Here is a 26,916-nt window from a genome sequence, read left to right on the forward strand (position 1 = left end):
CTCCTCCAATGGGGATGCCATTCTCAATTCAATGGCTGGCCACTAGCATTCACCTCTGTATTTGTTACACTCTTGCTGAGCCTCTCAGGAATTAGCTATATCAGGCTCCTGTCAGCATGCACTTCTTGGCTTCATCAATATTGTCTAGTTTTGGTGTCTGTATATATATGGGCTGGATCCACAGGTGGGGCAGGGTCTGAATGGCCATTCCTTCAGTTTCTGCTCCAAACTTTGTCTCCATATCCTACGAATGTGACTGGCACTTCTCCCAGGAAGCCTCCTGACTGACGTACATTAATGTTCCCTAGGATGTGGCCGTGCTCCCTCCTACGAATATTTTTGTTCCCCCTTTTAAGAAGGACTGAAGGATCCATACCTTGGTCATGTTTCTTGAGCTTCATGTGGTCTGTGGATTGTATCTTGGGTAATCCGAGCTTTTGGGGTAATAACCACTTATCAGTGAGTGCATACCATATGTGTTTTTCTGTGATTGGATTACCTCACTCAAGATAATAGTTTCTAGTTAAATCCATTTGCCTATGAATTTCATGAAGTCATGTTTTTGATAGCTGAGTAATACTCCATTGTGTACATGTACCACATTTTCTGTATCCATTCCTCTGTTGAAGGGCATCTGGGTTCTTTCCAGCTTCTGGCTATTATAAATAAGGCTTCTATGAACATAGTGGAGCATGTGTCCTTGTTGTAGTTGGAGCATCTTTTGGGTATATGCACAGGAGACGTATAGCTGGATCCTCAGGTAGTGCAGTGTCCAGTTTTCTGAGTAACTGCCAGACTGATTTCCAGAGTTGTTGTACCAGCTTGCAATCCCATCAACAATGGAGGAGTGTTCCTCTTTCTCCACATCCTCGCCAGCATCTGCTGTCATTTGAGCTTTTGATCTAGCCATTCTGACTGGTGTGAGGTAGAATCTCAGGGTTGTTTTGATTTGCATATCCCTGATGACTAAGGATGCTGAACATTTCTTTAGGTGCTTCTCAGCCATTTGATATTCCTCAGCTAAGAATTCTTTATTTAGCTCTGTACCCCATTTTTAGTAGGGTTATTTGACTCTCTGGAGTCTAACTTCTTGAGTTCTTTGTATATTTTGGATATTAGCCCTCTGTCGGATGTAAGATTGGTAAAGATCTTTTCCCAACCTCTTGGTTGCCATTTTCTCCTAATGACAGTGTCTTTTGCCTTACAGAAGCTTTGTAGTTTTAAGAAGTCCCATTTGTCGGGGCTGGGGATTTAGCTCAGTGGTAGAGCGCTTACCTAGGAAGCGCAAGGCCCTGGGTTCGGTCCCCAGCTCCAAAAAAAAAAAAAAAAAAAAAAAAAAAAAAAAAAAAAAAGAAGTCCCATTTGTCGATTCTTGATCTTAGAGCATGAGCCATTGGTGTTTTGTTCAGGAAAATTTCCCCAGTGCCCATGTGTTCAAGGCTTTTCCCCACATTTTCTTCTATTAGTTTGAGTGTATCTGGTTTTATGGTTTTATGGTTTGATGTGGAGGTCCTTGATCCACTTGGACTTAAGCTTTGTACAGGGTGATAAGAATGGGTCAATTTGCATTCTTCTACATGCTGATCTCCAGTTGAACCAGCACCATTTGCTATCTTTTTTCCACTGGATGATGGTTTTAACTCTTTGGTCAAAGATCAAGTGACCATAGGTGTTAAATCCATTTGCCTATGAATTTCATGAAGTCATGTTTTTGATAGCTGAGTAATACTCCATTGTGTACATGTACCACATTTTCTGTATCCATTCCTCTGTTGAAGGGCATCTGGGTTCTTTCCAGCTTCTGGCTATTATAAATAAGGCTGCTATTTATGTGGGTTCATTTCTGGGTCTTCAGTTCTATTCCACTGATCTACCTGCCTGTCTCTGTACCAATACTACAGTTTTTACCACTGTTGCTCTCTAATCCAGCTTGAGGTCAAGGATGGGGATTCCCCCAGAATCACACTGAGGTATTTTGTGTTATTTGTGATTATTGTGAAGGGCGTCATTTCCCTAATTTCTTTCTCAGCCTCTTTATCCTTTGAGTAGAGGAAGATTTGTTTGAGTTAATTTTATATCCAGCCACTTTGCTGAAGTTGTTTTTCAAGCTTAGTAGTTCTCTTGTGGAACTTTTGGGGTCATTTAAGTATACTATCATATCGTTTGCTAATAATGATATTTTGACTTCTTCCTTTCCAATTTGTATTCCTTTGACCTCCTTTTGTTGTCTGATTGCTCTGGCTTGGACTTCCAGTACTGTATTGAATAAGTAGGGAGAGAGGGCGGAGCCTTGTCTAGTCCCCGATTTTAGTGGGATTGCTTCAAGTTTCTCTCCATTTAGTTTGATGTTGGCTACTGGTTTGCTGTATATTGCTTTTACTATGTTTAAGTATGGGTCTTGAATTCCTAATCTTTCTAAGACTTTTAACATGAAGGGGTGTTGAATTTTGTCTCAGCATCTAATGAGATGATCATGTGGTTTTATTCTTTTTTGTTTACATAGTGGATTACGTTGATGGATTTCCGTATATTGAATCATCCCTGCGTCCCTGGGATGAAGCCTACTTGATCATGATGGATGATCGTTTTGATGTGTTCTTGGATTTGGTTTGTGAGAATTTTACTGAATATTTTTGCGTCGATATTCATAAGGGAAGTTGGTCTGAAGTCCTCTTTCTTTGTTGTGTCTTTGTGTGATTTAGGTATAAGCTTAATTGTGGCTTCATAGATGGAATTAGTCAGTGTTCCTTCTGTCTATTTTGTGGAATAGTTTGAACAGTATTGGTATGAGTTCTTCTATGAAGGTCTGATAGAACCCTGCATTAAACCCATCTGGTCCTGGGCTGTTTTTGGTTGGGAGACTTTTAATAACTGCTTCTATTTCTTTAGGAGTTATGGGACTGTTTTTAGATGGTTTATCTGATTCTGATTTAACTTTGGTACCTGGTATCTGTCTAGAAAATTGTCCATTTCATTCACTTTTTCCAGTTTTGTTGAATATAGGCTTTTGTAATTGGATCTGATAATTTTTTTATTTCCTCAGATTCTGTTGTTATGTCTCACTTTTCATTTCTGATTTTGTTAATTTGAATATACTCTCTGTGTCCTCTGGTTAGTGTGGCTAAGGGTTTATCTATCTTGTTGATTTTTCTCCAAGAACCAGCTCCTGGTTTTGTTAATTCTTTGTATAGTCCTTTTTGTTTCTACTTGGTTGATTTCAGCCCTGAGTTTCCTGCCTTCTACTCCTCTTGGGTGAATTTGCTTCTTTTTGTTCTAGAGCTTTCAGATGTGCTGTCAAGCTGTTAGAGAATGCTCTCTTCAATTTATTTTTGCAGGCACTCAAAGCTACAACTATTCCTTTTAGCACTGCTTTCATTTTATTTCATAAGTTTGGGTATGTTGTGCCAACATTTCTTTCATTAAATTGTATGGAGTCTTTAAATTCTTTCTTTCTTCCTTGACCAAGTTATCATTGAGTAAAATGTTGTTCAACTTCCATGTATATGTGGATTTTCTGTCATTATTGTTGTTATTGAAGACCAGCCTTAGTTCATGGCGATCTGATAGGATGCATGGGATTATGTCAGTCTTCTTGTATCTGCTGAGGCCTGTTTTGTGACAGATTATATGGTCAGTTTTGGAGAAGGTACCATGAGGTGCTGAGAAGGTGTGTCTACTACTCTGAAATAGTGTCTGTCTTTGTCTCTGAAGTGTGTTTCCTGCATGTAGCAAAAATGTTGGGTCCTCTTTATGTATCCAGTCTGTTAGTCTATGTCTTTCTATTAGGGAATTGAGTCCACTGATGTTGAGAGATATTAAGTAATAGTGATTGTTGTTTCCTGTTATTTTTGTTGTTAGAGGTGGAATTATATTTGTGTGTCTCTCTTCTTTTGTTTTTGTTGTAAGGAGATTATATTCTTGCTTTCTGTACAGTGTAGTTTCTCTCCTTGTGTTGGAGTTTTCCATCTATTATCCTTTGTAGGGCTGGATTTATAGAAAGATATTATGTAAATTTGGTTTTGTTATGGAACATAGATGGAGAAACCAAGATATTCTATGACACAACCAATTTCTGGTAGAATTAAGTCTGAGTGAAAGAGTAGGGACCTGTCGTCTTTTTCCATGGAGATCTTTCTAAAGAAAACTGGTTTGCAACCCATCTTGCCTGGAGGCAGTCCTATAGGAAGGACTTTCGTAAGGTCAGGGGATAGAGGTGTCTCGGGAGAGGTTGAAAGTCTATTGCATCTATTGTGAGGCTATTTTTTGTTGTTAAGGAAGAGGAATTTTAAAAGGAAAAAGTAGTATCTAAGAGAACCCAAGTGAAAGCTGTTGTTGATGTGCTTGTTACCCTGTGGTTCCTGAGTCCACCGTGTAAGCTGGGAGCATCCAGATGCCATCCAAAGTCACAGGACCTGGGAAGTATGGCGTCTGCGTGTGCTGCTGAGAGGTGAGCATGGGTAGAATGTGAAGGCTTCCTGTGTCTGAAGACACAGCCCCTAAGGTCCTCTCCCATCAGGTCACCAGGGCTTTGGCCTTGCTGAATCCTAAAATAAGATCTACCACATTCTAAGCCAGTGTTCCTCAAGCTTCCTAGAGCTGTAATCCTTTAATACAGCTCCTCATGTTGTGCTGACCCCCCCAACCATAAAATTATTTATGTTGCTACTTCATAACTATAATCTTGCTACCGTTATGGATCATAATGTAAATATCTGAGATGCAGGATGTCTGATATGAGCCACCCCCCCCCCCCGAAAGGAGTCACCGCCCAAAGGTTGAGATCAATGTAGTGAGTGATGGGCGGTCCATGCTCTGTCCTGCTATGCAGGGAAGTAAGTGCCAGCTCCACAGAAGACGTGTGCTGAGTAATGAGGACGCCACCCAATGCATGGCTGGCCATTGTGTGGCTCTCCGGTCCCACCATGGTCTTCTTATAGAAATGGCGCTCTCATGAGATTTTCTTTTTAAAGACCACCTATGGGACACACTCTTCTCGATTTCTCTTTTGGCCCCATGTGTTTGTGCCACAGGAGCCAGCGCTATTAGGAATTCTGAGGTTTTCTAGGTGATATTGTAGGGAGGGCAGGGCAGGTAAATGTAAGAAAGGACAACCACCTGCTGCTTAGATAGGACTTGTCCCTAAGGGTTCATAGGCTGTCCTTGGTCCCTCTCCACTGTGGTCTTATGAGAGGGAGTGGGCACCTAGAGGTAGGGCCTCGAGGGAGGCCTTCAGCTCATTAATGTGCCTCCCTGCCAAGAAATTGGAATGCTTCTAGTGGGACTCTGTGCTTAGTTCTCATGAGGTGCCTGACATATGAACAGACTTGGACCCTCCCCTTTGGTTGGCTGTTTTGGAATGTCACACACACACACACACACACACACACACACACACACACACACCCTTTACTGTGATGCTGTCTGTCACGAGGCCCTCACCAGATTTAAGTTTCCAGAACCATGAGGTAAATAAGCTTTATGGTGTAACCCAACCTCGGATCTCCCGCTAAAGCTTCGAGAAACAGACAGAAACAAGTGTCTATGGCATGTCAGAACCAGAGTCAGAGGTGTGCCTTGGTGAGCCACAAAGACAGTCTGCTGTAGAGTCTATAAACTTTGCCAAGTGGCCGTCAGTTGTGTAGTCTGCTTCCACAAAGCAAAGAACTGGGTGAACTTCTTCCTTCCTCCCTCTGTCTTTCCGCTGGTTGTATCAGCCAAGAAATGCACTTACAGAGCTGGGCTCTGAGCTCAAATAGAAAACTTATTAGGCATTTGTGGAAGGTCTGGCTAGGCAAAGCTATTAGGCCCTGCCCTCCAGAGGCTTATAGCCATGCGGGGAAGTCCTTCTCCAGGTTGCTTCACTGGGAAGGGGGCTGGACAAATGCTACAACTTCTGCATAGCAGAAGCTGACTTAGGGCCTGTTTTCATTTGTCAAATAAATATCTCACTGAATGAACTGTATTAGCAACCTAGGCAGCATACATGGTCAGAGAGGTATGTGTGTATGTGTGTGTGTGTGTGTGTGTGTGTGTGTGTGTGTGTCGCTACTCCCAAGGGGGGCAGATAACATACTTGAATCCCGGTGTCTTGTGTGTAAAAGAAACCTGTGGCAGACAGCATGCATAAAGGACTGAGTTCAATGTGATGGGCTATGTACAAAAGGTGCCTCTTGGTGGCTTCATGGCCACCTCAAACACAGGTTTCTTCAGGTGACAAAATAACATGGAGATCAGTTCTAAGCCCCTATACCTCCAGGTTAGCAGCAGAATTGGCTACTGCAGTGACATTGAGTGTTCAGACTGCGCTTCGTTTTGATTGAGTGCCTCGTGACTCCTGTCTATAAGCCTTTTACGATGGATTACGCAGAGTCCCTGGCCCCTCCTGTGTTTGAGGGAGGCTGAGTTCACCATGCCCTCCCCTCCTATGTAGAAGCTGAGTATATGAGAGCATTCATGGGGGAACCTGGCTCTCGCAGCTGTCCCCACCCTTGGAACTTTTGGGTCACTGTATGTAAGAGAAGGACCGCATGCTGGAGCTAGGGTTGCTTAGCATATCCGGCCTGGATGCTTGCTGTGTCCCTGCCTAGCAGACGAGCCCTCATTATGAGAACCCATCCTGATGGACTCAGTTCAGAGACGCTCATGGGACCTCGTTAATGTCAGTCACCATGGAGAAAGGTGCTGTGCATGTGACTGCTTCTCTGCCTCCACTTCAGTCCCCTTGGCCCTGTGAAAATAGTTACTGCCTCCCTTAATAAAATGAAGCCCAGTGTCTGCATGGAAATCCTTTCTCCACTGCCAGAACCACGCTATCCTCACTGGCCCAAGTCTCATGAACTCGGAACCATAAGGAAGGCAACATGGCGCCAGCACTCTGCTCAGGCTGTCAATGAACGAGAATTTCGTGTTCATAGTGATATAATTGTAGTTCATTGGTATTCAGCCTTCAGAGAACTGGTAGATACAAGGCAGAGGTTTAAAAATGAATCTGACTGTTTAGAAGGAATAAAAACCATAGCGGAGGAGGGGCACCCACATTTCTTTGAACTGTTTCTCGTGCCAAGATGTTCGTAGGGCTTGGGAGGACTAGAGTGTGATTCGTCTACAGCCATCACCCCAGACATTGCTCATGTTCCTTTGTCCAAGGTTTAAGCATCATATAGGATCGAGCGACGTGCTGTTCATACATGTCTGGGAACAGCCTTGCTCGTCAGAACCCAGGGAGCTCTGTGGGGACACAGAGCAGGACTATGTGTGACTGGCTGTAGAGTACAGGTACCTCCCGGCCACCTGCACAGACCAGGCTGCAAGATCCCCAGGCCCCAGTCCACAGGTAGTCCCTCACAGAGGTCAGAGGGCATGAACTATTGCTCTTGCTATAAAATGAGAGCATACCTGATTCATGCCCATGATTAAAAAAATAAAAGACAAAGAAAAAAACAAAAACCAAACAAATGATAATCTGGTGAGTGTAACTTATTGTAACGTGCAGGAGGGGCCTTCTGTGAATCATAGCTCAGGATACAGCCTGGAACAGTGTAATTTCAGGAAAATACCTCCAGGAAGTAATGCAGGTTTTTGAAGATATAAGAAAAAAAAAAAAAAGGAGAAGGAGAGGAAAGAAATTGATTGAAAGTCTTTCTATGACCTGGTTGATGAAAGTTTTTTTTGTTTGGGTGTTATTTTGGAGTAAGTTGTTGTTGTTGTTGTTTGATTTTTACATGAATATTAGCCCAGTGTTGTCACATCTGATTCTTCTTTTAAGGAGATTAGAAATCTCTGTTGGGAATGTTTAAATATTAACAATTAAGCAAGCGATTTACTAGCCAAACATCATACTGGTGTGCCAGATGGAGCCTGGCCGCTGCCAGGCGGATCTGGTATAAACCTGGCTCTTGCTGCCACGCTTGGCCTGGGCTCCTGGAAGCCTCAGTTAGCTGATCTCAGATTCTATGCTGATGGTTTCTGAGGCCATACTGACTTGTTTTGGCTTTTCAGATGTTTTCTCCCATTTCTTGAAATAGTTGTTGATTCTGATTGATAAGTTTTAAATATTTCATTAGATGTTTTTCCAAGTAACCTCAGACTTAACTAATAAGAAAGCACCAGACTAAGCAAAATTCCTTTCCAGGAATATAATTCTAGAAGAAAATAAAGGGTAAGTCACCAGACCCTCCATATGTTGGAGCTTGCCTGTGTTAGTCTTCTGTGAGCACTTGTGCTTGAGGTCTGGAGATGCTTTGGGAACGCTGAGGGTCTGATGGGAAGGGAGGGAGGGGATCCGATCAGAATGTAGGGGAGAGACACAGTGCAGGTGCAGCAAGGCAGCGGCCATATGCTCTCCGCTTCTCATCCCCTCCCGTCCACTGACGCAAAGACGCCCGTGCAGGCCTGGGCCATTGATGCCCAACATGTATACTGGCATGGGCCAGCTCAGCTCTGACTCTGAGAGTGTCCTAGGCCCCCGACCTCTAGGCAGAGGACATTCCTAGGCTCTTCTCTGTGTTTCCTGAGCAAGGAGACTAGAGTTGAGAGGCCTGATGCCCCATGTCCAGTTATCTTGCATCCTGGGGAAGTGAGCCCCTTCTGGGATTTGTAGTATGTAGCTACATGCAAGGGTAATGGCCTTTCATTAGAACGACTAATAGCATTCTAGCCTCTGCCCTGGTGTCTGAGCCTTGTGTAATGACCTCACACCTCTGTCCTTGGTCATTTGGGAGAGCCAGATTTCTGCTCCAGCCTTCCCATGTCTCTACAGCAAAACAGTTTTGATTGCTTTCCCTCACAGCTCACTCTGCTCTCTGGTGATGTCGTGATCAGTTGTACATGGCTGGTCTCGCTTATTCCTGGGAGTCAGAACATCAAGAAATCTCAGTGTCGAGGGCTTGAATAAGAACTGTATCCAGGTAGGCATACAGTACGTCTTGCCAGAGGGCAGTGTGCCTTGGATTAAAACAGCTCTTAGCATAATAGATGCATTATAATAATTTCTGCTTGCAACTTATCCAACATCCATCCACTCATCTGTCTGTCCATCCACCCACGTCTTAGACATTTGTTTGTCCCTTCATCCACTTGTCTGTCTGTCCATTCACCACATTATTACCTGATTGTCCCCTCATCTACATGTCTGTCTGTCTATCCACCTGCTTCTTATCCATCTGTCTGTCCCTTCATCTGCCTGTCCTCCCATCCTCAATCTTCCAAGGTGAAAGGAAGCCTCTCTCAGAAACCCCACTTGACTCTCTTGTTTTCCCCAAAAGTGAAATATCTTTTCTGTATCTTTCCCTCCTGGTGCTGAGTTTGGTTGTACGCTCAGACCCAGCGTGGGTTTTCCCGTGGAGGGGGTGCCAGTGTGTCACCGTCTCTGGAGATGGCAACTGATGGTGCTTTGCCTTCCTGCCGCCCTCCTGTCACTGAGCTGTCTGATGCTCCTCCCTGGCTGTTGGAGGAGGAGGTGGGGAGTAGATTTGGGTAGAGTGACTCAAGTAATTTCCTTCCTATTCAGCCTCCTTTCCTTTTTCCTAGAATGAGAAAATGAATTGATGGATCTCATTGCTTTTGAGAGCGTGTAGCCCAGGTTCTGTAGTACAGCCAGTCAAGAACTCATTATGTATCCCTGGATGGCCTCAAACTTGCAGCAATTCTCCTGCCTCAGCACTAGGATTATAAGTGTGAGCACCAGGCCTAACTGCTTCTCTCCATAGAATTACAGTCTTGGGAATGGATACCTAAGAACATTGTTTCTCATGTTAGAACTTCCCTGCAACATCCATGATTTATCAGGCCTGTGCTTAATGACCTGCCACTATGGGGACCTGTCCCTTCTGAAGCAGCCCATTATCTTATTGCTGGACAAGTTCATGGGAATGCATTTCTCTGTTAAACCTGAAGTGTGCTTTCCTGTGTCTGCTGCTCTTCGTCCTCTTGTGTTCTCTTAAGGCCACATGGGTCATGTCTGCACTCCTCCCTGGAGAGGCTTTCTCTGGGTTCTCCTCTCCCAGGTTGATCGTCTTCTTCCCATAGCCACTCCTCTGAGTTTATTTCCTGTCCTGGCTTCCTGGAGGCTGACCTGCTCAGTTCCTGACCCACAAATGTGTGCACACATTCACAGCAGCGCTCATCTCCATGGGCCTGTGCTTGAGCCCTGCTGGCCAGAGAAGGTCACTCACCCACGGTCCTGGTGGGCAGCCAGGGTCATGCACTTGTGCTGGGTGCAAGGATCAGCAAGGACTTCATGATGTCAGCTGCTGTCAGGAGAAAGGGGCAGAGGAAAGAAGCATCAGGTTGGCAGTATTAGAAGAGAGGTTTGGATGTGTCAAGGCTCACAAAGACACCAATGCCCACTGCAAAGCTCCTGTTTTCCATTCCTCACTTGTATTCTCTTTTCTGTTGGAAAGATAAAATAGAACCAGATTTCCTATGGTTCTGTCATTTCTCTAGTTGATGACTGACTTGGCCATCCCCATAGAACCATAAAGCAAGTCCTGTCACCTTTCCCCAAGCCATCAACCCCAGCGTGTCGCCTCCTCCCCTCCCCGCTGTCTGTGCAGGACAGACACCATCTGGGTTTCCCACCAGGTATGAGCAGTGCCTTCGGATTGGTGCTGATTCTCAGCGCTCTGCTCCCCAGAGCTTCCTGACTGCTGGGACTCAAGGCCATGGCGTACTTGGTGTACCTTCCAGGGCTTCCTGTTTGCTGTGGCTGCTCTGAGACCAACTAAGTGCCTCAGCTGTCATTTAACTTGAATTTTATATTGGAACAGAAATGAACTAAAACCCTAGATACCTGAGTGTCTAGACCAGTGATTCTCAACCTGTGAGTCAGGGCCCCTTTGGGGTCAAACACCTTTCACGGAGATTAGATATCAGATATCCCGAATATCATATATTTACATTATGATTCATAGTGGTAGCCAAATTACAGTTATGGAGTACCAATAAAATAATTTTATTTGTTTTTTTTTCTTTTTCTTTCTTTTTTTTTTTTTTTTTTTTTAGGAGCTGGGGACCAAACCCAGGGCCTTGCGCTTGCTAGGCAAGCGCTCTACCACTGAGCTAAATCCCCAACCCCAATAAAATAATTTTATGATTGGGGGTCACCACAGCATGTGGAACTGTTTCAGCTCTGGGAAGGTTAGAACCACCAGTCTAGACTAATCTACACAAATCTTGAAAACCTTGGACTTGGTTGCACAGAATTCTGGTGTGGCTTTGTTCTACAGTAGCCTTGCAGAGCCTGGCCTGCTGGGAGGTTCTAGGAGTTGGGGCAGGGAGAGACCTCTTGGCATTTATAGGGGGAAGAGCCTGGCTGCCATTTTGGAAGCTGGGTTACTCCCTCTCTTTTCTCAGACTTCTGCTGAGGGGATGCTCTGAGCCCAGTGGAAAAGTCACGGCAGAAGCTGGAGCCAGACTGCCTGGACTTGAATCCCAGCCCATCCACTCATCTACATGCATGCTTTGCCCTAGCCATTTAAGCCAAGTGTGCTCTGGACATTATCTGTACCGGGAGGTTTCTCATGAGGATGCTGGGCTGAATTAATATCTGTCATGTGTGTAAAGGCATGAATGCTGGATGAGTACTGGAGAAGAGCCAATGCAACTTGATGGCCTGTCTGTAATCCCTACCGGCCTTTAAGACAGCAGCCATTGGCTGTGATCACTGTCTACTGCTTACACACGAGTGCTTTAACGCCAGAGGCTGAACAACCGGCTTTCTTGGTACAGATGTGTTTTAGAGCCCACTAGGTGCTGCCACTGAAGAAACTCTTTCCTGATGGCATTGGTCACATACTTGCCTACAGCATTTCCAGATCTTTTGATGCCTACAGAATTCTTAAGTAGGGGGAAAAGGCCCTTCACAGGGCCCCTCTTCCCTCCCCAGGGCTGGCCAAGCCTTCTTCCTGCAGATGTCAGCTGCTGTAACTCTGTGCCATTCAGGAAAATTAATTTTCCTTTTTGTCCCAGCAGCTGTCTGCCAGCTCAGCAGGAAGGGCCCCGGCTTCCGCTCCCTGCCTTACATTCCTCCTCTGGGAGCTGCCTGGTTCTACCAGGGCCCAGGGACAGTGCCACACCGCCATCTGCATTCCTCTTTACCGCAGGCAGGGCTTTGGGATGACATAGTGTAAAATTATTTTCACTAGAACTCAAAGGAAAGGTTCAGTTTGCAGGGTGTAGCTGCTTCTGCATTCATTGACGAGAAACCCAGCTTTGACAGGAAGAGGGTAGTGCATGTGACGAAATACTGAGAGAAGCAACTTAGGGGAGGAGAGAATTATTCTGGCTCATGTCTTCAGCATGTCGCATCAGGGAGGGGGTGGGGCCAAGTTAGTCTGTGGCTGGGAAGCCGAGGGAAAAGATCCTGACACTGCTGGGGCCCCAGCCTGTGGGATGGTGGTGCCCACATCTGGGGCAGGCCTTCTCTATACATCCTAAGGTGTACATAGCCGGCGTCCTAGGTGCTCTGCAATCCAAGCAGTTTGACAGTCGAGATTGACATCATGTCCTGCACCAATCAGACTAACCAAAGAGTCTCCATTTATGTTCCTCCTTGGTAAGATGAGAGTCATGGTTTATTGTATGTTTCAGGACTGTTGGGATATAAAACAAACCCAGCTGATGCTCACCACCTGCCCAGAAGTCTCTTAATTGCTGTGTCTATTGGCGATTGGCCTTTGGTGATGAACAGACCTGCATAAACCTTGCATATGCCTCTGTGCTGCATCCCCGCGTTGGATTCCCCCAACACCATTGCTGTTGGTAGTAGTAGTGTCTAAGGAGCTTACTCCACCGGGCTTCCAGGGTGGTATCAGTTCCAAGCCTCTAAGTAGAGAAAGAATGAGAACATGGCAGTACCCTGGCTCTCGGCTCTTTTTTATTTTGAGAAGGCTCACAGCATCATCCCAGTGAAGGCTGATGTCATTAGTGCCCCCAAAGCCCTCTGTTCCCTGGCTCAGCTTAGACTAATGGTGAGCAGAACCTACTTTGTAGCAATGACGACTTGTACTTAATGACTGCATCACACAGGACAGGCACTGTCCCAAGCACTCAGATGTTAGCCCAACTCCATGAGGTCAACAGTGTTCCGATCCCCATATCACAGATGAGGAAGCAGAGATACAGAAAGACAAGAATAAGGCATCCACGTGTCTCAGCCTCTAAATGTGTGTCCAGGGTTGAACCTGTTGCCCTCTGACCAGAGCCGTGTTCTTGTCCCTTGCTCTCCTTGTCCCTCTGCTGCCACCCCACACCCCCTGTAGCAGGTTGCACATTTGGCCCCCGGATCCCTGCTTTCTTATGAGTGAGGCCCTCAGCCTGGCAGCGGCATTTCCACACCCCACCAGCTTCCAGCAGCATGTCCCTGGCCCTGCTTGATGCTGACCCCTCCCTGGGCGTCCTTCATTGCTGCCTCTGTTTGCTGAGGCCCATGGAGGATGGGCAGGAGAGATAGTGTCCCCATTTTACAGAATTTGTTCAAAATCATCAATCTAGAAGGAGGGCCATGCATCCAGCACAGTTCATTTCCTCTCCACTACGATGATGTCCTGTTAACATCTTTTATGGTAAAACTCGTTTGAGTGTGCAGGGCTCACTAGTAACACTCAGTATAGAGAATTCTCACACTCACAGGGTGGGGCACCTGCCTTTTAAAGAGGAGGCGCCCATCTCTCCCTTGCATGATTGATGTGTGGCTACAGCCGAGGGCAGAGCATGGTAATGACTGGAGAATCTTATGTGTGGAGTGGAGCTCACAGGGATGCATTTTCCTGCTGCAGCAGATTCCAAAGCCATTTCTGTGACTGCTGATTTGTGAGTTTTGCTGCAGAAATAGCCGTGCTATCAATAGCCAAATGCTGTGTATCTCTCCGCTCAGGGCAGCTGGCTGCAGCGCCACAGCTGTCCAAGCTTCTGAGGTATTAGTGACGATACGGAGCCAGGACTGACTGAAACTGCCCACCATCCTGCAGACACTAAGGCAAGACACTTGGTGACACAGAGGACTGGCTAGAAATAGGAGCACGGTTACAAGATCTTCTTAGCCTGTTTCCAGTTCTGGGGTGACTGAGCAATGTTAGCATTAAATGCCTGTATATGCAGTCATTGTCTCGCAGCGATCCACGGAGAAGTAACAGGTTACCGAATGGGAGGGGTTCCTTTGTCCATCTGAACTTAGGCTGTAGTTAAGGGAACCAGGTAGAGGCACACACTGAGGGAGGGCCCCACACAGCCTCGTGACCGTGGCTATGGTGTTGGATTTGGAGGCTCTTGAGTTGAGCAAACCTCGGCAGTTCTGCCACCATTTGACTCTATGCTGCCTCACCCTTGCAGCATGGAGGACAGAGCCACACCTGGCACAGCGTGGAAGCCCCTGTGCCTGGTTTCGCCCTGGTCTCTCCATCTTCTCTCCCTGCACTTCCGTTCTCCACAGCCTGAAAGGGTGCTCACTGAGAGCTGTGATGGATACAATTGTATCTGTCCACATTCCCAGTGGTGCGGACCTTCATGTTTCCTTCAGGCAGCCTGAGGTACCACATCTTCCTGCCTCCAGGGATTCCTAGCCAGGCATGTCCTCCACCAGCTCCAGATTACGGGCACTTCACCCCTCAGATGCAGGCCCATCTTTCCTGCCCTCAGTTCCTGAAGCACTTTGCTCCTGACGGAAAAAGCAATCATTTGATCCCACCTGCTGTCTGCACTGCTTCCTCTGTCTTCTGCCTCACTGGCAGCCGGGAGCTTACAGACCACAACAGGCTGCGCGCGCGCACACACACATACATACACATACACACACACACACACACACACACACACACACACACACACACACCCTCTTTGATGAGGTTGCCATCATCTCAGTCAGCTATCGAGTGGTCTCTACAGGTGCCTAGCGCCCTCAGAAAGAATACATCTATCTATGGAAGTCTCGGGCTGGAGTACATTACACTGAATGTTTAGAGATGTCGGGAGAGACATCCAAATGGCTGAAAGCTCATGGCTAGAGGTACATCATTAGTCACCAGAGAAATGTCAATCAAATCTGTGTGAGGCCAACTCCACCCCTCAAACAGCTGTGATGAAACGGCAACAGTGAGTGTGGTGCGGGTGTGGGGCACTGATGCTCCCACTCACTGCAGAGGGAGTACAGATGGGTTCCTGTGGAGAGCAGTCTACACGTCTCAAACCCAAGCATGGAATTGTTGAATGGCCCATTGCTCTCCTACAGTGTACTCCCAAGAGAACTGAAAAACACATGCCCATACACAACCCTTCATACTCGTGTCATGATAATAGCCAAAACAATAAATAGTCCTGTATCTGTCAGTGACTAGACAGAGACAGTGTGCTGGGTGTAGTGGCTCACTCCTTAATCTCTGCTCAGGAGGCAGAGGCAGGCAGATCTCTGTGAGTTCAAGGCCAGCATGGTTTACATAAGGAGTAAGGACAGCCAGGGCTACACAGTGAGACTGTCTCAAAAAACAAATAAATAAACAAGCTTGTTTTTTTTTAAATTAATTAAGCAAAATGTGATGGAGTCATATAATGGAATACTATTTGACCACGAAAGTCAATCCATTTTACAACGTGGATAAACCTTGGAATCATTAAGATGCCTTAAGCCAGACACGAAGGACCAGGCTGTGTTTCCTCTCTGGACCACCTAGAAGGGGCCAACATGGATGCAGAGGTAAACATTTTACACAGGTGAATTATACATCAGTAAAACTGTAACAACAGCCCCAGATTCTAACAGAAAGAAGGGCAGGGGTGATACGCTGTGCAGTGTAGGCCTTCACTGCATATCCCAACTCTGCTGTCCATGGAAGGAGATGGGCTTTAATGCTACTTCTCTCTGCCCGGGGTCAGAGCCTTTCCAACGCAGTGTTCTCTCCAGGAGTGAATGAACATAAATGCCAAGAGAGCTGTACAAAGCCATCATTTAAAGTTTTTTATTCCATTTTTATGATTCAGGTGCCTTCTTACTTCCCAAGGAACTTGAAATGACTGCCGGCACTTGGCCTTCTACTGGGTGCACACCAGCCCTTCAGTGTTGTACATTTGTTCATTCAATCATTCTTCCACACGAACGTTTATCGTGTGCCGGGGTTTAACCTGAAGAGGCAGATAGAGATTAATGAAGGAGCAAATCAGTCTGCTGCTGTGTGTGGTAAAGGTCTCTAAGCCCATAGGAAAGACCTTGCACTGAGCCACAGCTGATGGAGAGGACCAGGGAGAGGTGATTAACTAGAAGGCAGGTAAGAGTTGGTCGGGAAGAAAGGCCATATTGGGTAAAGGGGGCAGTGTGGGATTCTGGAACTGTGAGAGTTCAGGTCAGGGGTCAGATGTGCAGGTCCGAGGGTTGGCTAGAAAAGGCAGGCACAGAGGCCTCTAGCCAGAGGCATTTGGCTGTTACCCTGCAGCTCCTGGGAGGCCATCTTTAATATAGAAAGATCGATGGTGGGGGGGATGGAAATTTGCTTAGAGAAGGATGAAATCACCAGCCAGCTTAGTGTGCTCTCGTTCAAAGACCCCAAAACTACCCAGGCCTTCAGACCCTGGCCACCTTGGTCCCAGGCAGAGACTCTTCTAGGTCTGCCTTCCTCCATGCTGACACTGTACCTGTCAGGAGCACTCGGGGGAGGACAGGCTTACAGCTTCAGAGGGCTTTCAGTCCACTCCACAGAGGGCAAGATGGCAGAGGTAACCCCTGTGTTGCAGGAGTGTTAGCAGCTTGTTTACGTTGAGGTGGATGGAAAGCAGAGGAAACAGGCTGAAGCAGTGGCAGGTATGACCTACCCCTAGTGCCTGACTTCTGCCAGCCAGTCCCTACCTGTAATGGTCCCACAGCCTTCAAAATAGTGTCACACACAAGCCGGGGGGTCAAATACTCAACCTGTGAGCCTGCAGAGGACATCTGGTACCTAGTGATCCACGGTGGTGGTTTGACTAGGAATGGCCCCCATAGATCCAAGTGTGTGAATGCTTGGCCATAGGGAGTGGCACTGTCAGGAGGTGTGGCCTTGTTGGAGGAAGTGTGTCCCTTCAGGGGTGGGGCCTTTGAGGTCCTTTGCTCAGGCTAGGCCCAGTGTGGCACACGGTCACCTACTACTGCCTGTGGGTCAAGACAGAACTCGAAGCGACCTCTCTAGCACCATCTGCCTGGATGCTGCCGTGCTTCCTCCGTGATAGTAAAGGACTGAACCTCTGAAGCTGTAAATTTTTTCCTTTATAAGAGTTGCTGGTCATGGTGTCTCTTCAAAGCAGTAAAACCCTGACTAAGACACCCATTCAGTGTACAGGTGCCGGATGAAGGCCGCCCACGGTGCAGCAAGAGTGTTCCAACAGTGGCCTTAGCCTTGACACACACCAGCCCCACGCTCTGTCCCCACATCGATGCAGGAGGAAGCAACTTTTCTGCTCTCCCTGTCACTTAGGAGAGGGTCTGTGTTGTACTTGGCCCTCTCTCTGTCTGCAAACAAGTCTGTGGTCTACACCTACACTTCTCGAAGTGAGTTCCAAGGAACCCCGATTACAGATCCTGCTGTGGGGAGAAAAATAGAATTTCCTGATCAAACAAGCCTGGGAGGCTTGGGTTGTGTACAGTTACCCCCACACCACACACAGGAGTGCTAAAGCCTGTGACTGTCCACTCCCACCCCACCCACGCACTGAGTCATCTGAAGAAACATAATACTCAGGTGGGAGCAGTGTTCTGTCTGTAGTTGCTATTAGATTGTTCAGAGTAAAGACAGCAAAATTCATGCATTCAATACAGGTACAGCTGTTTTTTCTATTTTTAGTCTGTAGTCAAATGAATCTATAGATGTGGAACCTATGAACATGGAAGTCTGTGTGCGTGTGCGTAGTGTGTGTGTGTGAGAGTGTGTGTTGTGTGTGTGTATGTGTGTGTGGTGTGTGTATGTGTGTGTTGTGTGTGTGTTGTTTGTGTGTGTGTGGTGTGTTTATGTGTGTAGTGTGTGTGTGTGTGTGGTGTGTGTGTATGTGTGGTGTGTGTGTGTGTGTGTGTGTGGCATGTGTGTGTGGGTGTGTGTGGTGTGTGTGTATGTGTGTTGTGTGTGAGTGTGTGTGGTGTGTGTGTGTGTGAAAACCTTAAGTACACAGTCCTGCCTAGATTTATTGAGGATAACCTTTTTCTGAACTATGGTGGTTTGAGAGAGAATGTCCCCCAGAGGCTTAGACATTTGAATACTTGGTGAGGTAGTGCAGCCTTGCCGGAGGAAGCACATGGTAGGGGTGTGTTTTGAGAGTTCACAATCTGGTGAACCTGTGGCCTAATTTTCTCTGTTTGATGTTTGTGGTCGAAGATGTGACTGATCTTCTCACAGCTTCCTGCTTCTGGCACCGTCTTCGTCAGTGGTTGCCATGGCTCCCACAGCTGTGACAGACTCATCCCCATGGAGCCTTAAACCAACACTTTCTTCCATAGTTCCTTTTGGTCATGTGTTTTACCACAGTAACATAAAAGTAGGGAATGCATTGATTTTTAGACATAGATCACTTCTGGCCCATGACACTTAAGACTCAAGGACCGTGGAGTCCAAGGGCCACAGGCTTTTGAAGGACTGTCTGATCTGTGTGCTGCTAGTTACGTCCAGACCAGCAACCAGCACATAGACGTCTTACTCTCCAGCAAGGAGCATGCCAGGCTGTGGGTTTCCTACTGTGGGTTCTGGTGTTTTGAGACACAGTTGCAGCACTGCCCTGAAGTCTACTAGCATGCTTAATTGGTCTCAGAACTATTAGCTCGCCAAGCCATCTGTCCCTGGAAGCTTGAGCAGTGCTGCAAGTCCATTAATAATTGAGCGGACGAGTGTATTCAGACACAGCCCTTCCAGCCTCTGCACTCACTCAGCGTCCTCTGCCTCCAGAGAAGTCACAGCGAAAGTTCTCTGTTACAGAGACGCTAATGATCCAGGCAGGAATATACCCTGCTCTCCCAGAGTCCCCTAAACTCGGCAGTTGGAAGAGGAATGGCTGATGGAGACTAGTCCCGCTCTAATTGCATTAGCCACTTTGGAAGATGGTGGGTTTGGAGAGCTGGTCAGCCAGTGACCTGTCTATGGTTGAATGTGTAACATCTTAGCTTCCTTTGTCTACCTTCAACTGAGGCGGTCCTGGGGAGAGGCCCATGGCCAGCTTCAGACCAGCCTTTGTTCTAGAGAGTAGAGGCTTGTACTCTTTAGCATTGCTGAGAAAGGGCTTTTAAAGTTTGAGTCTTACATATTAAAGATACCTAAAATTATCGGTGGAATTCATTTGAGCTGACTGGATCTGGCCCTCATTCCCATCCAGTAGAATGATGGACGTCACCTCTAAACGAGAATATAGACAACATCCAACCCAGCTCCTTTTTCAATAGACGAGAGTGAGAAAAGTGAGAAAAAAGACAAGGTCACCTCCTCTTCCTCCATGGTCTTTTGTAGAGCTAGGGAGATGCTGGGCTCCCGACTCAGCCCTGGTTCCCTGCTTCTGAATTCCTGAATGTTTCTGGATACACTGGTGTCGGGACACCGACTGTTCTTATGGCCCCATGATGCCAGGGGAGCATGCCTGCCCCGGGTTAGCATGCCTGCCCTGGGTCAGCATGCCGATGGGGCAGCATGCCGATGGGGCAGCTAGTCAGGCTCCTCACGCTCTGTCAGTAGTCAGTAATGGAAGAGAGACTCCCTCCTCAAGCGTTCCCTGCTACCTTGTGGTGTTTGGTACCAGTTGCCTCTTCAAACTCTCCTGACCTCGCTGTGGAATTGAGCCTGGTCCTTAGGGAAGGACTGTAGAACCAACCCTTCTCCTCCCTCTGTAGCCATCACACCCCCTGTTACAGGGTGCTGAGCGTGGGGCAGCCTCTGGGTAGTCACTGAGCTGGGATCAGCCATTCTCTGGAACCCGGGAGCAAAGGGTAGAGCTTTACTTAACTCATCTGCATTTTAGTTTCAGTCCTTTGTGCTTCCTTAAACACAGGAAATAGACTGAGCTCCCCTCCCCCAATTCATGTTGAAATCCTAACTTTTGAGAGGACAGTCTGAGCCATAAGGTGGAACACTTATCAATGAGATTTGCATTTAGAAAAGAGACCCGGCAACTCCCTCACTTTCCTACTTTGAGGACATAGCAAGGGGCCCTCACCAGATACTGACGCTACCAGAGCTGGCTTCTGGAACTTGGTGGCTTCCAAGACTGAAGGACAACCTTGGTGGTCACTCTCTCTTCATTGGTGAGTGATTCAAGCCTAGAGAGCCCAGCATCAGAGGGCCAGTTGACAGCAGAGCCGTTGTGTATGCAGCTCGCTTCTCCCCGCTGATGGCTCAGCTGCAGGCCCTCCACTGCTTCAGTTTGGGACACTGTTCTTTGGGACAGGATGGATTCCGCAAGCACGAGAGGTGAAGGTGCTCTGGGGACGCTTCACTTTGGAGCTTCACTGAGGAGCTCTGCAGCTTCACCGTGGGCACAGAGACAGGCAGGGTGGGAAGGCCAGCCCTGTGGCAGAGGACCAGACTGTTCAGGGTGACTGTTTCCTGACAGTCTGGAGGTGTGAAAAGGAACACGGAGAGCCGTGAAGCACATGTCGGAGTGGGAGTCAGTCAGGATCATGGGTGTGTTCCCTTCCACCCTGGATGCAGAGATTCAGGCCTCTCTGGTTCCATCTGATCAGGCAGAACGTGTCCCTACCTTTAGGCTGTCCTTGAATTCTGAGTGTGGTGGTCTTTGGCTGTATTTCTGTCCAAAAGGCTTCAGCAGCACAACTGCAATGCACAGGCCCAGGTTGTACTCCAAGAAGACTACATCCGCCGGTAGAAAGACACATGGGGCCAGTTCAGAGCCTAGCAGGGGCGACCCTTGGTGGCCCAGGAGAGCTTCTTATATAAGCAGTCTGGAAGTAAAGGTAGGGGCCAGGTCGATGGCTCAGTGGACAAAGACACCCATGACCAAGCCTGAAGGACAACTTGAACTCAATTCCTAGGACCACATGGCAGAAGAGCAAAACCAGCTCTTGTAAGATCTCTGACCTCTGGACACGTGCTATGACACAGCTACACACACACACACACACACACACACACACACACACACACACACACACACACACTTGAATAAATGAATGCATGAATAAACAAACAAACAAACATAAAAGAGGCACAAGTGGCCTGAGCTGGGATGCTGTGCTCTCTAGGCCTTTAGACCCTGAAGGAGCAGCTCAGAGCTAAGGCAACAACAGAGGAAGAACAGTTCACAGGCTGTAAAGCTGTGACCCAGCCCCCACACCTGCCTGAAATCCACAGGCTCTTACCTAGGAGCAGCGGCAGACAGGAGCTTGTAGTCTATTCGCAGGTCAGAGGTGAGTGCTGGATCTCTTAGTTCACAGAGCTCAGCTAGGGAGGCATGTAGGAGCTGTGAGGCTTGACCCTCCACGTTCTCCTAGCACAAGAGCTGTTCAGAACCGCCTTCATCCTGCCCCTCAGTACCCAGAGCCTAGACAAGGGGATCCGAGCGTAGCCAAAGGGTCCTGAGGAAGTAAGAATGATGCAGTAGCTGTCAAGTTTGCTTTCATGGGCACCGCATGTGGACTCAGGCCCATTAGGAGAAATGCTGTTGGGATAGTGGTTGTAGTGTGACAGATGCCTATAGCATCTGTAACATTATTAGGTGTCAGTGCTCAACACGTCACATGCTTATGTCACTTAGTACAGAACTGATATTAATATCGACCCATTTTCCTGATGAGAAAATAAAGACATGGGTTATTCATACACCCTGATAAGGTAGAGCTGGGACTCCATGCAGGACCAGAACTCTGGACCAAGCTTTCGTCAGGCTGGGTAGAGGCCCTGGAGCAGCAGAGAGGGGCAGATGTTGGGACTCCCTTCCCCAGGAGTATGGGACTGACCTTTGCTGGATGTGGCTCAGTCCTCCTATGAGCAGATCATCCTGTCCTCGGCCTCGATGTTTGCTTTAGAACTCTAAACTTTTCACTTTCTGAAAGGAGAGAGACTGACCATGTGAGTGTTGACTGGAACATGAGCCTAGAGAGGCTGCCAACACCCCAGTCATCCAGCAGGGGTCCTGCAGGCACAGCAGGAACTTCCCAATCTGAGGGCCTGCCAATCCAGGGACAGAGCCTGCTGCCACAGCTGCCCCTAAGCAGCCCACTGACCCCTCCTGTCTTTTCTCCTCCAGCCCAGCCCTTGCCTTGTTGTTGCAACTGCAGAGGGTCTCCCCAGCTGTTGTTCTTGGAACCTTCCCCGGGCTCTTGGGACCTTTGAGAAAAGAACAAACAGCTAGGAAAACACAGGAGAGTTAAAAAATGTTTGTGAGTTCTGTGCTCACAGAACAAAAGAGGCATTTGCGAGACTCAGCACTGTTCTGGGGTAGTGAGGATGAAGCAGCCCTTTGAGGTCCTCTCATGGGCTTTGCTCCACAGTGTCCAGCTGATGGTGGACCGCAGCTAGAGACACTGCTTGTCTTCCCCGGTGCCTGGCACCTACCAGGGAGAGAGGGCTGGAACTGGCTTCCATCTCAATGCCTTTAATCCTCAGTTTCCAGCTCCCTCCCTCTCTTCATCTCACTAGAAAGAGTCAATGCCATTGCCCAGTCCCAGCTGTTTGATTCCAGCCTCCCAGCTCTCACGGAATACCTTCCATCGCCTGTGTTCAGCAGAAATAATGAGATCAGATTTATAGAGAATCCTATGGTTCCACTAGTGATGATGTGTCTCTCCTTGCTGGATCAGTTGTTTCTTTTTATTACATAGGAGTTGTCTCTATTTTACCAAAACAAACTGGAGGCTCGAACTGGGAACTGACATTGTGGGGCTGCCAGCAGAACCTTAAGGAAAAGCTACACTCCTCAGACACCACTGAAGTGAGGGAACCAAAACTAGACACCTCATCTCCACCTCTTTGGGAACCACCAGGGACCCACTGTTGTCTTTGTCTGTGAAAGCTTTCTCTAGGAAAGTCTCCAGGCCCGGCCTCTTGACTTCTGAATGGGCAGGTTACACTCGGAGGCTTAGGTCACTGTGGTTCCCAACTCCCTTCCCAGCCTCCAGAGTATAGTAGGCCTGAGGCCTAGGCCAGTCCATGAAGGTACTCATCTGCCCAGTACTGGTGCTGGCCTGCAGTGCCTCAGCAGTGATTATAAAGAAACTGTGTTCTGCTTGTCTTCTGGGGGACAGCATGCTTGCATCAAACCGTTCCTCCATGTGTCTTTCCTGTGTAAGCCAAGGCTGTGCAGACTCAGTGGTGTTACGGTGTAGCACGGACCATAAAGCATTAATATTTCTCTAGGAAGAGTTGTGTTGTGGATGAAAACAGCCTTGGTCCTGGGTGCCAGAGAAGGGTAGGAGGGGAACCCAGGCTAGATGCAACTGCGTCCATCCATGTTCTGTGATAGCAGTTGTGGGGCAGGGGGACAGTCAGCTTTCTTTAAAGGATGGACTTTTCCCTTGAGGTTTCAGACAGGCCTTTAGGACTGTCCTCGCCTCACCCCACACTGTCCCATGACTCCTGCACACTTCTCGGGGTGACAGGAGCTCCTTGGGGAGTTTGCCTGCATCCTGTCCAAACTGCTGTTTCTCTAAGGAGCTGCCCTGCCACCAGGAGACGCAGGAGGAGGCGCCCAGCACCTGCCTGTGGGAAGAGTAGGGCTAAGACAGAAAGCCCAGGTAGTAGGGTCTGTGCCTGGTGTTGGGGTGGGGGGAGAGTGGGGTGCATTGCAAGCACTCCCCGTGAGTAGGCATCAGGGGAGGGAGTTTAGCAGTGAGAGAAGGAACTCTCTTGAGGGCACAGTTGGAGAAAACTCCTCCCCACAGACATTTCCCAGTGACACTCTTGGGAGACAGGGGCTAGAGAGCATCTGCCTGAGTCCTGTGCCTGGGGTGGCCATCCTTATACACTGAAGCCTGTGATTAGTGCTTTCCCTCGGACCAGCAGCAGTGGCTGCCCAGGAGAACTGGGCCCAGCAGAAACCTCAGAGCGGAAGAAGGAGGGACCCCTGTGTTTGCTGCTTTGGCCTCAGCCGTCCTCCATGTGCAGAGGCTGCTGATGTAGGAGTGCAATGGTTGCTGTTGGAAGGGAACTGCTGACTGAGGACATCTGCTCCGTCGGGGCGTGGCTGTTCCTTCCAGATGCTCATGTGAGAGAGGAGAGAACGAAGGAGGGGTGACATCTCGTGTCTAGATTCAGGAGAACCTTGCAGACAGTGGGAACAGTTGGCAAAGAGCTTTGTGAGTGGAATGTGAGGGGATGGGGAGCAGAAGCCTCAGCCTCCTGTTGCCTGGAGTCCCTTCCCTTCTTCCCTTCCACATAACTCATCGTAATATCTCCAATTATTTATTCTTATAAAAACCATCTACAGTCAATTATTTAAATACACACAACATACGTGCACACGCGCCTTTAAAATGACACAGCTGGGACCACATCAGTCACCTTCCCTGAGGGTGCTTTTCCGGCTCATCGATACTTCATAAAACATCTCTGGAGTCAGCTGGTACACTTCGTATTTCATTCTTATTTATTCTAGAGTATGGTAGTCGATATTTTATTCAGTCATTCTTATTTCCGTGGGCATTCACTTCGCCTCCGGTTTTTTATTTAATGTATAAGTAATGCCATTATTTATAAATGTGTTTGTGTGTCTTTGTGAATTACTGTTTTTATTTCCCAGGGGTAGATTCCATAGAGTAGGGATATTGAGCTGAAGGGTAGGAAGATTTATAATTTTGATAGATGTTTCCAGATTGTTCAGCCCATAGCCCATAATAATTTTCATTTTTATTAGCAGTCTATGCAACCACCTCTTTCCTGCTCAGCTGTCATTTTCTGGTTGTGCCGGCCTGATGTGTGGGCAGTAATCCCTCATTGCTCTGTAGATTTCCAGATCCCGGTATTCCTAAGGTGAGAAGAAGCCTTAGGAAGGTGTGTAGTCAAGAACATGTAGTCAAGATACAAATCTATGTCTCGTGTAGTGACAGATGTGAGGTTCTATACTGTTCTGCCTTAAGGGCCTGTGACATTTGTTTGAACTCACTGAGATTTGTGTCTAGTTTTGTCATCTCATCTCCATGCATGAGCATGCAAAGTTCTCCCAGCACTGTAATTAACAGACATGTTTCTTGCTTCTGACATGGGTGTGTAACACATGGGCTTTGGGAGACAAATGCATTTCAAGTGCTAGAGAATTAATGATGATTTGGGTATTGCTAGTCAGCATTTGGGGTGGGGGAGTCAGCATTTGGGGTGGGGGAGTAGAGCCTGGGGGCAAGAATTGGTTTTGAAATAGAGAGGGGGTAGAAGGGAGCATTTTGAAACAGACATCAGTAGAGACCTCATCCGTGGGTAATACACTGCTGAGTGCCCCATCCAGAGTGCTCGATGCTGAGTGCCCATCCAGAGTGCTCAGTGCTGAGTGCCCCATCCAGAGTGCTCAGTGCTGAGTGCCCCATCCCAGAGTGCTCACTGCTGAGTGCCTCATCCAGAGTGCTTACTGCTGAGTGCCTCATACAGAGTGCTCAGTGCTGAGTGCCCCATCCACTTCCTTCCCTCAGATCCCAGTCAGCACTGTGTGCAGAGCAGATGCCCCACACTGGCACGTTTATGATATGCAGGATATGAAGAGAACTTGAATCTGATATCAGGAGACTCGGGAATCTTTCCCAGCTCTCCAAGCAGAGGTCATCCTTGAGACCTCAGGCCCTCCCTCCATCATGAGTGCACAAATGTGGCTCTGATTTTAGGGAGAACCAGTCTGGCCAGCTGAGTTCTGGGGTCCACTGGCACTGGGGTCCACTATAAAGCTTTCCTTGAGAGGTTCAAACTAGGGTGGGGGGTATTGCTTCAGGATAAGTTGCCACCGTTACAGGACGGAATGCAGAGAGCCCCAGCAGATTTTTATCTCACTGTTAATTGGCTCTTGGAGTGTTCGTGGAATTTCACTCCCCTGGGCCTGGCTCTCGAGGCCTCATGGCCTGGCGTAGGCTCTGCACTCTGGAGCCAAGTTGGACAAACGCTCACTGTTTCTAGGCTGTGCCCAGTGTTCATGTTACTATCTTTGCTTGTGCTATTCTTGCCACTGAGGCTCCTTACTGGCTCTTGGCTGCCTTTCATGGAAGCTCAGAATGCATTCAGGGCTGCATGTGCTCCTCTTGTCCTCTTCAAGTGTACGTGGTCATCACTGGGTCCCTTCCTGCCTTGTCATTGGGTCTTGGGGACATAGTGTAGTCTTCTAAGGAAACTCTAGGTCTGTAGTGTGTTGAGTAAATGATTAGAAAGTGAAGCAGAAAGCTAAATAAAAGGTAAGTGCATATGTGGCAGGAATCCAAATCAGTGTAAGAGAGAGGAGTTTCACAAATACAGCATCACAGTGGCGTGGATAAGACATGGGTGCTGGGTCGTCACAGCCTGGCCGTGAGTCCTTACTCCACTGCCATGTAGCTTTGAGACCTTGACGGAGGTCTTTGTGCCTTAGTTTCCACATCTGTCAAGTAAAATTCAGGATGGTACCCTCTTGTAGAGCTACAGTAAAAATTAAAATGTGTAAACTCCTCTGAACAAGCCCCAGCACATAGCAAGTGTTAATGTCTCTAGCAGACCAGCTGCTCCAGGAAAAATTACGTTGACTTCTTACATACTTTTCAGAAGTGATCCAGAAGTGGAGCCGTCAGAGACCTCGCTGTAAATTCACCTCTGTTTAAATCCTGTGAGCCAATGAGGCAGAGGTTTTCCTGAGAAGATTCTGCCCTTACTATGGCAAAAGAAAATGTCAGGAAGTCCCATGGCCCGAGAGCCAGCTTTGGCCAGGCCTTGCGTGAGGGATACTGATGCAAAATGCTTTTTCTCAGCACCGCTAGATATGTTCTCATCATACCGGAAGCAAGGCCCAAAAGCGACCAGCCCCTCTTCC

The 26,916-nt window shown here is 47.8% G+C and overlaps 1 protein-coding gene and 1 long non-coding RNA gene across 3 annotated transcripts in view; one reads left to right on the forward strand and one right to left on the reverse strand.

Annotated features, from left to right (window-relative positions):
- Xxylt1 (xyloside xylosyltransferase 1) overlaps positions 1-26,916 on the forward strand; it is a 120,222-nt gene that overhangs the window by 66,905 nt on the left and 26,401 nt on the right.
- On the reverse strand, positions 15,934-22,046 carry LOC120095678 (uncharacterized). The gene is made up of 3 exons (XR_015633555.1): positions 21,902-22,046; positions 21,305-21,520; positions 15,934-16,110 (listed from the first exon to the last, which is right to left on the reverse strand). It is a non-coding gene; the product is annotated as an uncharacterized LOC120095678 (long non-coding RNA).

Source organism: Rattus norvegicus, chromosome 11 (assembly GCF_021556685.1).
Source record: "Rattus norvegicus strain SHRSP/BbbUtx chromosome 11, alternate assembly SHRSP_T2T, whole genome shotgun sequence".
Lineage (NCBI taxonomy): Eukaryota > Metazoa > Chordata > Mammalia > Rodentia > Muridae > Rattus > Rattus norvegicus.